The sequence below is a fragment of the Pithys albifrons genome, chromosome 8, assembly GCF_047495875.1.
Source record: "Pithys albifrons albifrons isolate INPA30051 chromosome 8, PitAlb_v1, whole genome shotgun sequence".
NCBI classification, from domain to species: Eukaryota; Metazoa; Chordata; class Aves; order Passeriformes; family Thamnophilidae; genus Pithys; species Pithys albifrons.
In genome coordinates this window covers 7,771,102-7,788,395 of record NC_092465.1, presented here as the reverse complement: position 1 = coordinate 7,788,395, position 17,294 = coordinate 7,771,102, and the positions used below count along the sequence as shown (strand labels likewise).

General features: G+C 42.6%; 1 protein-coding gene across 2 annotated transcripts in view; it reads left to right on the top strand.

The window, feature by feature from the left end:
- GPR39 (G protein-coupled receptor 39) overlaps positions 1–17,294 on the top strand; it is an 80,250-nt gene that overhangs the window by 55,834 nt on the left and 7,122 nt on the right. Inside the window, exon 1 of one of the 2 annotated variants that reach the window (XR_011698463.1) lies at positions 9,134–9,371. The exons of the other annotated variant lie outside the window; for it this stretch is intronic. The gene's annotated coding sequence lies outside the window, so the exon portion shown is untranslated. Of the gene's footprint in view, positions 1–9,133; positions 9,372–17,294 lie in introns of those variants that run through there. 2 annotated transcript variants of the gene reach the window in all.

Sequence of the window (17,294 nt, the reverse complement as noted above, 5' to 3'; positions counted from 1 at the left end):
CTGTGGGTAGGACTAGCCATTATTGCCATTCAGAAAAGTGCAGCTGGAATGAGACTACATTAACCCGTTTATGCATGAGATTATTTGAAGATCAACTAAAAATGCCCAAGTCTTTTTTGCATGATTAAGTGTGCAATTCAGTTGTGGATTGAATGCAGATCATTGTGTGTCTCCAGTGAAAAATAAGGCGGGATTATTTGAGATGTTGTAATCTTATCCCTCCTGGCACAACTGGCTTGTGCTGGGTGGGGTTGTCCCCTGTGTGCCACCTTCTCCTTGGTGGTTTGGCATATTGAAAGGCTGTGTGCGTGGAGGCAAGAGCTGGCAGAGACACAGAGAGATCTTGGAAGGGATTCATCATTTCAGCCTCATCACTTTGGGGTGTAACCAACTCAGGTAACATCACCAGTAGTGAGAAGCAGCTTGCAGACAGACACCCCTGTGCTGGTGCTGGGATGTGAACAGGCAGGTTAGCCCAAGGCACAGTTTGCTCTCACTGCGTCCAAGTCCAGACTTTAGAACCCAAGTCTTTTCCTTTTCTAGGTAGACTTGAAAAAGAATAATAATAATAAGAAGAATGATAATAAAGGTGCAATCTTTCTGATACTGCTAGCCAAGAGAGACAGGGGAGGCCTTTGCAGCATTACAGCACTGGAGAGTTAGGAGAGATTTTTCACTGTTGCTTTTAGAAAATGGGAAGAAAAAAGGCAGCCACTCCAATGCAGGACAGTGTAAGAAAGGACAATGTTCTTAGTTTAAAATAGCCCCAGAAAGCAATTACTCTTCTTGTGAGAAGTGCAGGATTCCTGGGTACTTCTTAAGCCTGTCCTGCAGGTACAAATGTGCCTTTTAAAGTTTAACCTGCTCTGTGAATCCTGCTGGGAACTCCTTTTTCTCTCCTTGGCTTTGTTGCTGTATCTCCAGCTTGTCTGTGTGAGCAATGCCAGATTGCAGTAAAGAAAAGTTGTCATTACAACTTGGAATAAAGCCTTCTTCCCTGTGCCACACAAGGGGCTTGCTTCTTAGAGATAAGGTTAGCACCTCTGGCTCCAGCAGTACCCTTGAGTTAATGATTATCATATCCCAAATGCAGAACTAGGGGAATGAGGATGGTGCTGGTAAAGGGAAGATACTGGAGGGATGTGCTGCCTTTGACATGACAGAATACATCAGCTGTGAGCTGAGGGCTGGATCTGTTGTTTAGTGCCCACGGTAACTTACTTTGAGTGCTTTCCCTCTGCTTTCCTTTCAGCTTTGTATTCCAGTCATTAATTTATATAACATGCTGGGATTGGGAAAAACAAGGGAATATAATTCTGCCAAATACCACACTATGGGGTCTGGCCTTTGCTCCTTGCTGCTAAGCAAAGTGAAAGAGGAGTTAACATATGAACTGTGGGACAAGGCAGATTGTTTCCAGGTGTGCATTACCTGTTCTGTGAGTACAAAATCCAGCCTGCAAACAGTCCAAACTTTCTGTATTTGGAAAAAAAATTAAAAAAAGGAAAAAAAATATAAGGAAAAAAGTGAAAGAAAAACCCTGCGTGCACTGCTCAGGAGAACAGCTTAACATCTGGAATAGCCAACTTGTATAGATCATGTTCGTCATCTTCCTAATTGGCACTTTGGTTAATGAGCTAATTGGTGGCAGCACGAAGTGGCTGTATTAAATTGGTAGAGCAGGTTGGTGCACAAGGGCTGCATGAACATCATGGCTGGAGCTGCTTAAATTATTTCACTTTGCAGCAGAGCATCCTCTTGTGGTCTCAGAGCCCTTGGTCTGCTCCCTGTCTGTCATCCTGTGCACCCCTGCAGCTCCATGAGGGCTTTTCTCCATAAAAAGCACTCAAGGTAGCACTTTGGCCTTGCTCCTTACTGCTCCAGGCCTGGAAACAGGCAGCTGTCTCCCCTCAGTGCATCTCAGTTGTACAGGCAAGATAAAAGTCTATGTACTGTCCTTTTAGACAGAAAAAAATATCTGTGCCTGGCAGTCTGTGCACAATGGATTTACTGTCTGCACCATCTCAGGAGTGTGAGATTTTGTTATCTCTGTTGTTCCACTGTGCACAGGGAGATTGTTGTGCAGTGACCAGGAATCTGGGGAGAAGTGCAGGCTCTCACTGGAGTGTGGGAAAAGGTATGCACCAGGTTCCTTCTTGCATCACTTGTGCAAAGCCAGACCAGGAGAGGAACGATGCCTAAACAGTATCAGGTCCAGAAGGAAGAGACACTAAATCAGAGGGGAGATCAGAAAAGTGCAAATTGCCCCTCCCTGCACATGGGGGTTTGAGTGCAGTACAGCAAGTCCCAGCACGGTGTGCCCCCAGGGCAGTCTGTACCCCCACAGGGGAAATGTGGGGCCGGCCGGGGACCCTGCAGAAGCTGGAGCATTCCCAGGAGAATCAGTGACCAGCTCTCTGAGCTTTCAAGGCCCTTGATCCTCACGTGCCACATCCTGTGGGAACTGCCCTTTACCCATGGGGTGGTGACACATTGCAGTGGGGATGTCCCTGTGCAATGCAGTCCTCGGTACAGAGCCTGTCCTTTCTTCCACCAGCTCACAGGCTCCCCTGATCCTGAATGATAGTGCTTTGTTATTTTTTATATATTGGAGGATTTCTTGTTTAATAATTTTGTCCTTAACATGGCACTGTTCATCTCTATTCACGATCTCTGGATTTCAAATGAACATTCCCTACAGAGCACAAATTTACATGGAAATCCTTACAAATGTGGGGAAAAGTACACTTTGTGTCTGCAATATGATTTTCTACTCCAGAAACTTCCTTCAAATATAAAACTGTACAGTTCCAGTAAAGAAATAGTACTGTGACACATGAATTTTGTTTTAAATTAAACTCTAAGGCCCAAGCTTTAGAATCAAATCAGCCCAAAATCTTGAAGGTCTCAGTACCTGATGTTAAAGAGCCTAAATCCACATTTACAGATTTACCCCTCCAAACATCCCCGCTATGCCCTGTCCATGCAGGCACCAGCAGCTGAAATGCCCTGGCACCAGCACCCTCCCTCCTCTTCAGGAAACAGCCTGGAATACAGAAAATCTCTGCAAAACAAAGTGCACATCTTATTATACAACCTCTAAACTGCAATTTAGAAAACAAATAGCTTCTTTTCTGGCTCCCCAAAGCTACTGTGAAGAGAGGTATACTTTGTCTTTCCAAGGTATCTAATGTTATCTACAGGGTCCATATTTTCAATTGTTATAGGATGGGATTAATGGAGTAGAATTCTGACCTGCAGGTTAGGGAGGAAGCAGGGTAAACCCATCCAGTTTTCCAGGGGTGCTTCACAGAGCCTGTAGAAGCTGATTTCAGAAATACTGTGAAAGTGAAATCTGATGAACTGGAAGGACAACCAGATTACAACATAGGCAGGACCAAGATTTTGAATTGAAAGTGTATCAGCGCACAAACAGATAAAAATAACCAAAGCCTCTTCATTTGAAGGCTAGCAGAGGAATATCTTTCTAAGGTATGCTTTTATAAGCATTAAACAGTTTTTGGCACTGTAATAATCACAAGGTCCAAAAAAAATGAAGGTAGAAAATTGCCTTTTTCTGGGAAAGAGTGCTGTTAATATTGAAATCATTTAAGCAGCCAGACTGTGTGAAGGGCATCTTTATTCCCCTTTGGCACATCATGACTTCACTTCGATCAATGCAAGCTACATCTCCAAGGTTTTCTTTGTCTAAACCAGCTTTGATCAACTCAATTGCACAAATTTCTTCAGGCTGCCTTTACAGTAAGAGTGTGTGCACTGTGCTGGTTGCTGGTGACCTGTCCTTATCCATATGACCTTTATGATGAAGAAACAAGATTTAGAAATGAGATTTTTAGATGAAGAAATAGCATTTAGATCTCAGTGGATCAGCAAGAGGATATGGTTGTGAATTGTTGCCGGTATCTGGAGCTGCTGGGTTTATTCCAGCCCGTGGCTTGGGGTACCTGTGCGTAGCCACTGGAAAAATGTGGAAAATTCATACATAAACAAAGGACTGAAGGTGCCATGGAAATGCTCTCTCTGGTTGTGGGCTGGGCAGGCTGATCCAGCCAGGTTTGGCAGCCCAGGGAGGGAGGGGATGTGTTGGGGGACTGCTGGATTTTTGGGAGCAACAGGTCTCTTTGGCATCAGGAGAGAGGGAGCTGTAACGAGGGGACAGGAGGAGAATTCAACAGGCACAACCCACCTGCTTTTAAAGAGGTTCAGTTGTTAAAATGCTTTTGGTTTTTAGTCTCCTGCTGGAGATTCATCTTTTAACTGGTAAGTCTTCACTTCTCTCCCCTGTTCTTCCCAAAGGGAGCAGGTGCCTCATGGCTGGGAGGGTGAGCCTTTTCCTCCCACCTGCCCCAGGCAGAGACACGGCAGGGAAGGACACAGGAGACATCCCAAACTCTTGCATACATGGAGAGTAAATCAGGGTGTTAAACAAAACCTCTGCTCTCAGCTGGCTAATGTTTCAAAGGAAAACATTTCAAACGCTGAGAGAGACTGTGCAGTTAGCCAGTGATGCAATTACATGGCTGTAAGCTGTAGAAACTCTTTCAATGTGGCACATATTAAACCTTTCAGAGGTAGTGCTTTGATTTTTAATTTTACGCTGTTGGCAGGCAATCAGGGTCTTTAATAGTATGGGGGCCAGAGGGAAAATGTTTCAAAACAGCAAGGATCTTATCATAGTGTGCAATTAATGAATAATTATTAAAAACCAGAAATAGCTGGAAGAGCAGGCAAGAGCTGGCAATGCAATTCTCTGGTTTCAGGCCTATAATGAAATCTCAAGAGAGGGAAGTATGATATGCAGCTTTGTGCAATTAAAGCTTGGATTTTTTCCCCCTAGTTGAAAGATCAGTGATGTTGAAAAATATACCTGTCACTTGGGTTTGTTTTTAAGCCATTTAATTGTCGTGGTAAAGCATTTAGCATTAAAAAGTATGGAGATCCTCTTCTGTAAATTATGAATTTTGGGGATTCTTTCTTTCAAACAGTAAGATTTTGATTACTTTAAAAAAGATGTTTGAAAAGAAGTCTGCTAGCATAGTCTGAATGTGTTACCCATGGGAAAGGAATGCAGTGATGTTCTGTTATTGCTCTGACTGGTGAGTTTGTCCAGGAGGACAGCAGAGCTGAGAAGGAAAGATTTCATGTGGATCTCCATGACTGTTGGATGCTCTGCCACAGGATAATGCAACAGGGAGTACTGATATACATTGTGCTTTGCTTCAGCATGATAAAGAGCCCTTTAAACCAAATGCTATCTTATGGCCTAACCAAAAATAACATGAAATCTTACACTCCTCCACCAGGGAGGCCTTTGGAAGAAACAACTTGACCTTCAGACTCAAAGCTTTATGTTTTTTTTATTAAAGTGCAGCTGTGACTGTGTGTTACCACTGGTCTTGTTTTTCTAAAGAAAAGGGAGCTTTAGAGTTTGCCTTTTCACTTGAGGAGAATAGGACCTTCCTGCTTGGAAGTGGGAACAACTTATATGCTTTTAAAGCCTCATAACAAGTCTAATAGTTAAAGGTGTAACACTTGTGTTTTGTCACTGAAATCCATTAGCCTGTGGCACAGGAAGAGTGGCTCTGGCATGAAGGCTTGAAGATGCATTTTTTTGAGCAGCCTCTATGAGTACTGAGCCACATTTGCTCACTGCTGTTTCATTATACATGAATAAAACACAGCAAGAGTTATTTACAGCTATTAGACATTTCTACATGCAATATTAAGAGAGGTTTTCCATTAGCTGTGAGATAGAACAGCTTGAAGTGTGTGTGTGCATGTGTGAGTATGTTTCCTGGCTGCTCATATCCTGCATTTCTGTCCCTGGTGTCATCCTCTGGTATTGGCACACTGCAGGAGTGTAAGATGTGGCACCTTCTGTGCAGTGCCTGTGCTCTGGTGCATGACTGGTATTGACAAAAACAGACTGTGAATGACTCGGAGCCGTGCTGAACGGGGGAAAAACTCTCTCGGTTCCTTGGAAGGCTTTCTGGCTTGAGCACACTTTTGCATATTTATTTAGACACTTTGATTGTCACAGAGCATGGCAGCTCTAAAGAACTTCACAGACTAGAAAGTGCTTCTTGAGAAGCAATTAGATTTCCCAGACACATTACATTGGAAACCAATGGCACACTGTCAGGGTGGATGCCAAATTGGCTGGTGAGGTCAAGTGAAACCCAGCATAAATGAGTGGTGGCATTTCTTGAACTGTTTCTATGAGACAGAAGTCAATCTTCACCCTGCACCTCGTTTCTTTGTGCTGGGTGTTTTGTTTTCTGGCCTCAGGTTTATTTCTGTTTAATTTTCTCCCAACTCTGGTCCCTCTCGTCACTCCAGGGCATTGGTGATATGGTGTAAGTGTGTGCTGGCTTCTGTGAGAGGCTACCCAGAGCCCTGTCCTGGCTGAGGGACATAGACTTCCCAAGAGAGGGAGGACCCTCGCTGAGCTTTGCCAGCTAATGGTACAGGAGGCTGCACCTCTGAAGGGACAACTTCAGACATGAGCAAATGGTCCACCTTTTTGACGGAGCTTTTGCAGTGCCTGACCCCATTCCCAGGCAGGGGTGGGTGCAGCAATGTTCCATCCACTGCTGTGTGCCCATGAGTGCATGTGAAGAGCATCTCACTAATGTTCATTTGATCCTGAAACACCTTCTGAAGGCAGTAGCTTTTTTTATTTTTACTTCTCCCTTTAAAGTATGGAGGCAGAGGGTGCACCAGTGGTTTGTTCCAGTGTCATAAGTGGCTTCAGCTCATGTCATTAATGGAAAATCTTGCCGGATCCCCTATAATGCAGTGCCAGCTCAGCAAGCTCCAAGGAGCTCTTGGGTAAAGTGCTCTCCATTTTGAGACTATCGTCAGCAGCTTATCACTTGATTTATCTTCTATTTCCAGGTGTGGAACTAAAAGTAAACTGTCATTGTAAATCACTAATTCAAGCAGAGTGAGTGAACAGAGTACAGTTTGCTTATTTCAATACCACTTAATTAGACAAAAGAAAAAAAATCCCTTGATCTATAGAAATGTACAATGCAAATTCTTTCTCTCAGTGCTTCAGGTGGGTAAAATGTCCCTTTGAGTCCCACAAGCCTGCTGCTTGTCTTGTTACAATAGACTTTTAATTTTGTCCCTGGGACCAGAATGGGAAGAAGCTTTTTTTAAACTCCAACCCAGTATGTGTCTCAGTCTGGGAAAGAGTCCCTGCCTTCTCCTGCCACATACACCACCACTGACACCTCTTAACCCAGCTTCGAGCCTACTGACCATACTTGCCCATTTTTTAATGGGCACTCCTTTAATTTACACTCCTTGCTGATCGTGTAAATGCCATTTTATGTCCCAGTAGTCCTGGAAGAGATTGAACTATGTGTCTTCCCCAAAGGTGTTCTCATCTGACTCTTGTTCCAAATCTGCTTCCAACTGTAAATTGTGCTTTTGCATGAGTAGACCTTTTTCTCTACCCACCCCTGAATTCCTTGAAGCTGGAAAACAGAATCATTTACTGGATCATTGGGAATAACATTTTCTTGTGGCATGCCATTTGGGAAAAATAAGAGATTCTCGATATAATCACTGCCTTCAGCCTCTCTCTTACCACCCCCTTTCTTCTTCCTCCATTACCCTTTAAGCTCCTGCTGCACTGCTGGGTGACTGCACATTCAGCATTTGCATCGTGTCCCTCCCTCTGCTCTTCATCTTGCCAGTATAAATTGCTCCAGCAACCTCATAATTTTGATCTGCAATCATTTTGCTCTGCTAGCTTATGGCAGTGCACAAACCAAACACTCCCTTTCTTTTCATCCAGTGCTGACTGCTGGTGTACTGATCTCAGAGTAGCTCTGGAGCTGAGAGGTTTGTGAGGTGCCAGGTGCACCAAAAGGCAGATTAAAAATTAAAGCTGGAAGACAGAACATCCCTTTTAAGACACCATCCAATGTTTTTTTTTCTTTCAGGATTACCCTCTTGATATTTAAACACAAACTTATAAACCCAATAGCCCACTGTAAAAGAAATATCCCTTAGAAAACTGAGCAAACAAACAGCACCACCATCTTTTGATTTACTGGTGTGATCTTTTTTTCCAAAACTTATTCTGTAACAGGCTTTTCTATCGTGGCTAAAAGAATTGTGTTGTACACAAGATTTTCTCATTCAGATCAATTTGCTAAATTTTCATTTAGTTTCAAAGTGGTTCATTTCGTTGAGGCTTCATTTTGTTCAGGCTAGCAACTCGAGAGGTTTCCTGTAGCTTAGAGAGATTGCTTTTGAATTGGTACATTATTCAGCCATGAATTGTTTCTTTAGTATATGAGCAGCTGAGTGGGACTTTTATTACAAATATGAGTTTGAGTGCAGAACAACTACTATTTTTGCCAAATAAAGAACATAAAATTAAGCACAGGTCTTCATAGTATGTTGTGATGCTTTTCCACGTTGTGTGCACTGGGTGTTTTTTTAAGCACTTAGCAAAAAGCTCCTGTAGGGCATGATAACATAATTGACTGCACACAGAATTTTTAAAAAACCCAAACCAACAGTAGAATCTAGAAATTTGGCTACAGTAATAAGAATTGAAACTGTTTCCTCATTATCTGAAGAGGTAAGTGAAAACATTTGGTCTTTGTGATCAGCTACTAATTAAACAGGTCTTGAGCTGCATTTAGCACCTGATCCTATTGCGAAGTTCTGAGTGAGTGTAACAGGATTTCGGCAATCACTGAGGTAATGAGGTGGTGCAGAGTAGCAGAGCAACTGCAAGCCCAGTGTTATGCACCAGCCTTTAAAAATATGGTTTTCCTCCGAGTTGTTTCTTGTTGTTTACCAGTGTACATGATTGCTTTTACCTGCCTTGAATTAGTTTCCACCTCTATCCACAGGTTGTTTTGTCCGATAAAGTTAACTTGGGTAAATGCAAAACAGTAGGAAAAATGTCTGGGTTTTGAAGATGCTGTCTCTGGTTTTAAGGAGATTCTGTAGAGGGAAGATTCCTGTAGCAAATCAGGTGACATTATTTGCTTAGAGTGTGAAGTAAATTGAAACACCTTGTGTGTCCCAGCTGTCTTAAGAAAGAGATGAAGGATCCCATCAGTGCCCCAAAGCAGATCTCCTGCTGTGTTTTGCTTTAACAGACTTTACTGGTGCAGCCCCAAAAGAGTTTTCCCAGACTTTAGAGGTGGAAGGCAGGGTGTGGAAGAGCATCCTATTGTCGCTCCACAGGGTTTGTTGCACCAAGTCCTGCTCTTGGCTCTGTGACTTCGAGGAGATCAGAATCCATTTTTTTACTCTGATACCATAGGAGAGAGCTGCTTGTCTTTTGCTAAGTGGTCAAAGAAATTTACTGCCACATGGTAAGATGATTTAGACTTTTTGTTTTAATCTCTTGACTATTTTATTTAAAACTATCTCTATTACCTCTTGGGATAAATCTCTTCCCAAGACATCTTAGTCAGTAGGTCTGAGTTGAAAAACTTATTTCAAAGGAAGAGGCCATTCTGGAAAGAGGATAAGAAAGGAAGTCTAGTGGATATAGCTATGTTAACAGGGGCAGAGCATCTACTTAATTACACAGCAATGTCAGAAGCAATAGGATTATCTGTTTCTGTCATGGTAAGGGTCAGCCGAAGACCAACAACTGAATTTAAGGTGCTGTATAAATGCATAGAGAAGTTCCCAAATGCTTATAATCACCCTCTCAGTTGCTGTGAATACTGATATTTAGTAATCTTCTTTCTCTCTTTCATAGTCATATTTTTATTATATGTGAAAGGGTTATTGTAAACGTCTTTTCCCATCACTGTGGTACTGTGTGAACTCAGTTGGAGGCAGCTGCATGAGGCTGCAAGAAGAAATGTGGTTTGTAATTTACAGTGGGGTAGATTTAGTCCTTGCTAAAATCCTCTGCATCTTCACTGTGTTCCAGAAAATGTCTTTATCACCAGATTCCAGAATTTACATTAAAAATGGCATAATGAAATAAAATACATTACTACCTCTTATTTGTTTATAGGATTTCCTCTAAAAATCACTGTTTTGTTCCTGTATTTTCTTGAACAGGAGGAGAGAGCAAGTTGTTTAGTAGTTGGAGCTCAAACTTAATTAGTTGCCTCAGGTCTGCAGAAATATCTTATAGTTCTTGGTGTTTCTTGGAAAGGTGCTACAAAAGATAGAGAAAGCTCCAATTCCACCTGGACTACTCTAGTTAGCTGTGGATTCATCTCAAGGAAATAAAAGTTAAAAGACCAGCAAAAATGGACCCGGTACAGCTTGGATAAAGAAAGGAGCATGCACTGTTTTTTTTCCAAAGTTAAAAATCATTATAAGGGAGTTTATTCCAAATAAATTGCATACAACAAAATGAGCCGACATCTTTTACTAATGCTGAGATACAAGGCTGAGATTGCATTTGTGGAGGAGAGGAAGAAATGCTGTTTGCTGTGAGCTGTGGCTCAATGCTATCTAACTGAGGCGTTTTGGGAGTCCCCAACAGCTATCTGGAAGCAAAGTGCAAATAGCACAGCACAGACAAGAGGCTCTCAAACCAAACAGTGCCCACACACTTGGTGAACCCATGCCCAGGTGTTTCCTTGAATGCCATTTGCAGAGCACATTTGCCTTCTTACCTCATATGGGAGACTTTGAGTCTCAGACTTTGAATTAAACTGCCAAAGCTGTGGTGACAGGGAGGAACACTCTTTATCTTGTATGTATATTCCTTGAAAAGGTTTGAGAAAGGAGGTTTTGACAGGTTTGCACTCATTACAGTTCTCTGGACAGCTCCAAAATGTAAATAAAAGGAGATTCATGTGTTAGCAGAGAAGAGACTTTGCTGCAATCAAAATGCTACAGCTCCCTGAATGGCCTTCTTGGAGGGAACCTGCAAACAAGCCCTGTTGGGCTGGGACATTTTTCTTGGCACGATTTCAAGGAGCTTCAGCACTGCCCAGGGGTTTGATTCAAATAATAAAAGGTTAGGCCTAATTAAAGAATAAACCTTCCTTGTTGTGTAGCATTTACCTTATGTTTTCCCCATTAACAGGATAGCCAGGACATGCTTCAAAGAGTCAGACTGGAATTCAGCTGTCATTCACCTGCAGTGCTGGAATTGCCACTGTAGGTGTGTTGGCCATGGCTGAGATTCCCCCTTTCCACACCCCTTCCAAAACATAGCTGTTTGCTGCCACAAAATACCTCATTTCATTTCTCTTGCTGCTGTTTCCAAGCAAGAAAGCCTTCCTCACACTCCTGCAGATTATAGTCTTCCTTAAACCTTAAAATAAATTGGTTCTGAGGATGTGTGAAACTCCAGCTTTCATTTTGAAATTTGTTTGTTGTTTTCCCTCCAAAAAGCGAGGAATCTGTTCAGGCTTGCTGTTGTAGAAAGAGCAGGCTGTCAGTGTGTTTAGAACACAGGAGATCTTCAAGCAGCCTTTCACCTGCCCATTCTAGGGCTGTGATGGGGAAAAAGAAAAGCTTGGGCTGTGTAGTTTGTGCCCACCATTTGCTGCCACAGCCCCATCTCACCAGAGCCATCTTACAACAACTGCAGCCCTGCTCTGCTGCATCCACCCTCCCTTCCTTTGGCAGGAATGTACCTTCCAACTGGGACAGCCAGCCTCACCCACATCAGCAAATATAAAAAATGCAAAATGTTATGATAGAAGAGTTGCAAGGCCAGGCCATGTGCAGGGGGAGCTCCAGAAACAGTTTGGGTGGTGCATGGAAGTGTGGCCAGATTAGAAACCCAGGTGAAGGATGAAGCAGGAGGTTTGATCCAATGCAGGACTCTAATTCTCTCATTCCATCAGGGAAACTGGAGAATGAGTATCTTATTGGACTGGCACAGTCACTGTTCTCATGGATAGAGGAGAACAAAGAATTTGCCTTCATGCCAGTGGTGCCACAGCTGCCTTGTGCATTTCTGCTCTTCCATACCCTGGATCCTGCTTCCTGTTGTGGGTTTTGGTGTAGAGTTTGGGTAACTACACAGAATTTTGATGGCAATTTGCTTTGGTTTGTCTTCTCACTTAGGCTGCTGAACATAAACTTCAATTGCATTTGTTTTTTAAAGCAGCTGGCAGGCATGATCATGCTACCATTTGTGCATCAATAATCCCATTTTCATCTCACTTGCTACAAAACAGCAAGTTTTCTCCATTTAAGGGGTTTTTGGTACAAAAATCTGACTTGTATATTGATAGTATGTCTCTCATTTAGGAAGAGCTTTGCTGATTCCCCCATGATCATCAGTTCCATATAACATATAGCTCAAGCTTGGCTTTCTGGCAGAGCTCACAAGTATCTTATGTATCTGCCAAGTTAATACGTTGTCGTTCTGTATTTGTATTCTACAGCTGATTGTTCAATGATTTCTCCTGCTGAATTGCAATAGATGAGCTGTTTAATGTTGCAACGGCTCATTTTGTAATGTAAAAACAAAAAACCTCTCAATTCCAAATTGTGTTTGCTAGTTAGAATGCAGAATTTAAATGAGATTTATATGGAAGATGTATTTTTCCCATTGTTTCGCCAATGCAGAAAGAAAACAAGTCTTCAGTCTTTCTAAAAGAAAATCAAAGCAACCATGGCAAGAATTTGTTTTGCAAGGAAGAAGCATCAATACAAACTAAACCTGTTTCCTTCTATACATTTCAGGCCATATTAGTAATTTTTAAAAATACTTTCTCAACTCAGAAGCGACAATTTCCAATAAACATGTCTTTCCTGACAGCTGGAATGTTAGAATGTCTAAAAATGAGCACTTGAAAATATATTTATTTTCCCCTAGTATGCCTCCTGTTGCTGAGTCTATGTGTATTTTCACAACATTCTTGATCCTCTTTTCACCAAAGTAGCTCTGACTTAAAAGTTCTTTAATGTTTTTACTGGAGAATTGTTGCAGTGAATGGCAATGAATGACTCAAAAGCAGAAGCTGGATTTTGTAGCTTTTATTGACAAGCTGCATGAGGTGGGCATGTGAATGGAACAGTCGGCCGTGGCTTCAAATGCCAAGTTGATATTTACTGTGAGTTCATGACTGTTTACCCACCTCTGTGAGGGAAGGCACTGAAGAGGACAGGGGAGCATAGGAAATTCCCCTGTTGGCTTTTATGTTTTGTGGCAGCCTTGGCTGTGCAGTGGCCACTTTGCTTTGTTTGCAGAGTTGGGGTCCCCAGAAAAGTGCTGTGGTATTTTGGCAAGTGACCTGAAAGGCAAAACCCTACACTTGGGGGCTCCCCACACCTTGACACCCCCACTTTGGAAATGAATTATCAGGTTACAGTATCATAGATAAAGCACCATTTCTGTGTACAGTTGTGTACACAGTTGAGTTACAGCTGATGAGGAGCACTGAGATGGAGTTTGATATTTTAAGATTAATGCTGAAGAGGAGTGGGTCCATCTTGGAGGCAGCTGGCATTGGTTCCATTGGACATGGGAGAGCTGCTGGCATCTTCTCACAGAAGCCACCTCTGCAGTGTCCACTCCTAAACCCTCGGCACACAAACCCAATACAAAGTATTAAAACTAACATGATTTCCTCTGGTAATATATGAGTATGTCTCCTTTTTTAAGGCATATCACGACTTTAATCACTGTTTTGCAAAAAGACTCTATGTGTTCAGTAATGACACTTCTGTCATGAAACTTTCTTGAGTGCTTTTAGTTTTTTTCTAGTGTTTGCATTGTGAAATGACAGTATTTGAAAATATTTGAGAAGCAAAACTTGACCCTGCTAGGAGCTGAAGATAATTGTCAGATATTTTCAATTGCTAAAAAGTAAAACTGTTAACAGTTGTGTCCTCACTAATTATGTTCTGCATATCTGTGTTCCCCTGACAACTTCTGGTGTCTCTGATACTGGTGTACCTAATGGCTGCAGGCTGTTAAGTGATGGTGCAAAGCAAAAATAGCTTATTCTTCTAAAGAGCAATGCTTGCCACTGCTTGGGGGGAAGTGTGTGATGGGATCCCCAGAAGTTGTTGTGTTTTAATCCTGCAGAGTCAGAAAAGATTTTGCTATAAGTGCCCTGTAAGTCCCAGCTGGGTGGATCAATGATACACAGACTTGACACTTTGGTTGAGCTCTGTGTAAATCTCTTATAATCTTCTCATTTCACAGCAGTGTTTCTGTTTCTCAATCCAATATACTGCTGCCAGTTGTAGAGGACTGAGATACAATGGAAACTGAAGCACAGGTATTCTTTCAGGCAGGTTCCTTCAGTGTTGGTTTCTATTTAAGATCAGATTGCTGGAAACATGAAACTGGCTTCACCCTTTGCCACTGAGTCGCTGGTGGAACATTGCAGTGCTGCATCCAGCCTGGAGCAGCTCTTTGTTGCCAGTAAAGGGAAAAAATGTGTGTGGCAGAGCAGGGAGGACCCCAACTGAGTGAGGCTGTTGCTCTATTGTGACACAGGTTTGACCCAATGATACAACACTGGGCCAAAAATATCTTTGATCTCAATGTTCTCATCGCACTCTTAAGGGTGCTTGAGGGAGAGAGAGTGTAGTTTAATCCAAGTCAGAAGATGTACAATTTGAATTCTGTGAATATCCTCTGGGCCTTAGTGATGATTTACACTGGCACTTAGTCACCTGTGGAATGAAGTGACAAAAGCAGCAGCAGGTGATTTTCTGATGTCATGGGAGCAAATACTTGCATGAAATTGTTCTTCATATGCCTGACAACTCCAATTATCTCTGGGAGATTTTAATAAGGAAAAAAATAAACTCCCTGTGTTGTCACTGCCCCAAATTTGAACACATTGCTTTTTGAGCAGAGAATGCCACTTATGGGAAGAATTTGTGCATGGCTTTAGCTTTTGGGATTTAGTGAGAACGTTAATGGTGGGTTTAGTTTGAAAAAGATGACATTATGTGCAGCAGAACAGCAATATATTTATTAAAACCTTGCAGGTTTGGTTCATTTATTGCACCAAGAGGCAGCTTGTTTTTTCTCAATGCCTTTCATTTATTGCACCACTTCATGGGACAGCACTGTCTTGTCACCCAAGCGTGCTCTCTAATGAGACATGCCCTGGCTGTACAGCACCCTTGAGGCTGGGAGTAGCAAAATGAACATGAGATGGACCCAAATCCCTCTGAAGGCTGTGGGAATTACTGGTCCATTGGTTTTTTTTTGCTGGAAGCTGTTGACAGGATCAGATGTACATGGAGCTGGTTTTCAACCATTTGTCGCAGGCCATATGCTTAATCCTTCCAGCAGTATTTGTAATGATAACTAGTTTGGTACTGGCTTCAGTTCAGTTTAAACCCATTCTGAGAAGGGCTGTGAGGTGTTTGCCAGAGCCTCTCTGTGAACACTTGGAGTTTTGCCTGCTTATGCTGGCGATGAAATAGTTGTCTCCCTACCTCTTTTGTCCCTGGTTTCCCTGCAGTACCAGCAAGGGCTGCATTTTATCTCAGTTTTGCTTTGCTAGTGGCACTCCTGTATATGGTCTGTAAGTGAGGCGGCCCTACAGCAAAGGCAGCAAGTTGCTGATATATGCAGCCATGAGGAAATTCCTGTTCTCTGAGGAAGCTGCACACAGCAGCCAGCCCAGATCCAGAGTCAGAGCCCAAAGGGAGCCTGCAGATGTCCCTGGTGGTTAGAAAAACTGAAGGGAAAATCACTGGGAGGTAGACACTGGCTATGTCTTCTCATTGCTTCTTCCTGTAGTTACTGCCTGAGTAGGGCTAGTTTACGTATTGCTCCCCTCCCTTAGAGAGAAGCAGTTTTGAAAGGCAAAGCTATGATTCTGAAAGTTGAGGATAAAAGGAACAGAGTTGCTGAATAATTTCAGTTTATACAAAATGGATGGATGTAGCAATGCACGTATTGACTTGTTTCAATGAATAACAAAATTTATTGTCCCTTGAACTAAGTATTGACATGGAGAAAGCAATATCAATATTTATCTCTCAGGTTAATACATTTTATATTTTCCTCAGCATTACATCAATATGTGCTTATTGTTATTTTAATGTTTGTCCTTCAGCAGAAGAAACTGGCATGTGGTTGAGAGGGAAAAGGGAGAAGTTTATATTAGTATTCTTTTCCTGTTTTAATCTTCATCAGAAGTTTATCCTGCCCATGGAGCACAGTGCAGCCCTCATTCAAGCAAAACCCTCACTAATGGTTGTGACACTCTGTGCACTGAATACAGATTGAGCAAGAAGAGTTTTAGGAAATATGAGGTTGATATAACAAGTCAACTGTGGTGAAACCACCACTTCTGTTTTATAGACATTGTGTGGTGGTACTTCCTGTAGTGACTCCATAACCAGGAGCGAGTGACTCCTCAGCCCACGGAAACGGGGCCGCGGCACAGAGAGGGACACAATTGATGAGGTTTAGGTTCCAAGATCCAGCTGTGAATTGCTGCCTATGAAAAGATGCTGCTAGTGCTGAACAGGGACACACACAGAGATCTGTTAGGAACTTTGTGGTAAGCTTATCTCCTGCCAGTGTGACGTGTGGCACTGTGTGTGCCAGCTGGAACTGGGTTTATGGGCTCTCTGATACCATAGAGTGCAGTGGTCTGTTTGGGCCTTCTGCATTTGTGTGTGGGCAAGCAGAGAGCGGCCACTTCACTGTGGCTGAGGGATTATCCCTCTGATCTGTCCCACTGCCTTTTTATCCTAATTCTAGATCTTAGAGAACAAGGCAGAGGTTTCCTAGACAGATGATCAGGACAGACTGCACAAAAAGGGTGCTGGCATGATGGCACTGAATGTGACAAGACTAATTTGGGACACACAAAGGCCTTCTGGCACATGATTTATGCTACAGGGACCCTTTTATGTGCAGATACCAGCTCTGGCAAGTAGGCAGAAGCACTGCAAGTTCCACAGAAGCCTTGAAGAGACATGCTGTTCTTCTGTGGATCTTGCTTTTGAACCTCTTGGCCTTAAATACAAGGGAGCTGATGTGGTAGGCATTGAACCAGACTGGGTGCAGTAATAAAAAGTGTTTTGCCCTCTCCCACTCTTTGCACACCATTCTGCTCATCAACAACTCATTGCTGTTTGTCAGAGATAGAGATTTGAGTCACTTGTTGAGCTGGACAGTGGCTGAACACGATACTCACCAGGAGCTGTTAAATGCTGCAAGGTTGGATCTGAAATTCTACCCAAAATTCTGCTCCAAATTCTTACCTGTTAGAAGAACCAGTAGGATATTCTTGGGGCTGGAGAACAGAGCACGCAGTTCTCTCCTTGAGGTGCTCCAGCCTTCTTCAGTTGAACATGCTGAGACAGTGCAGCTTGCA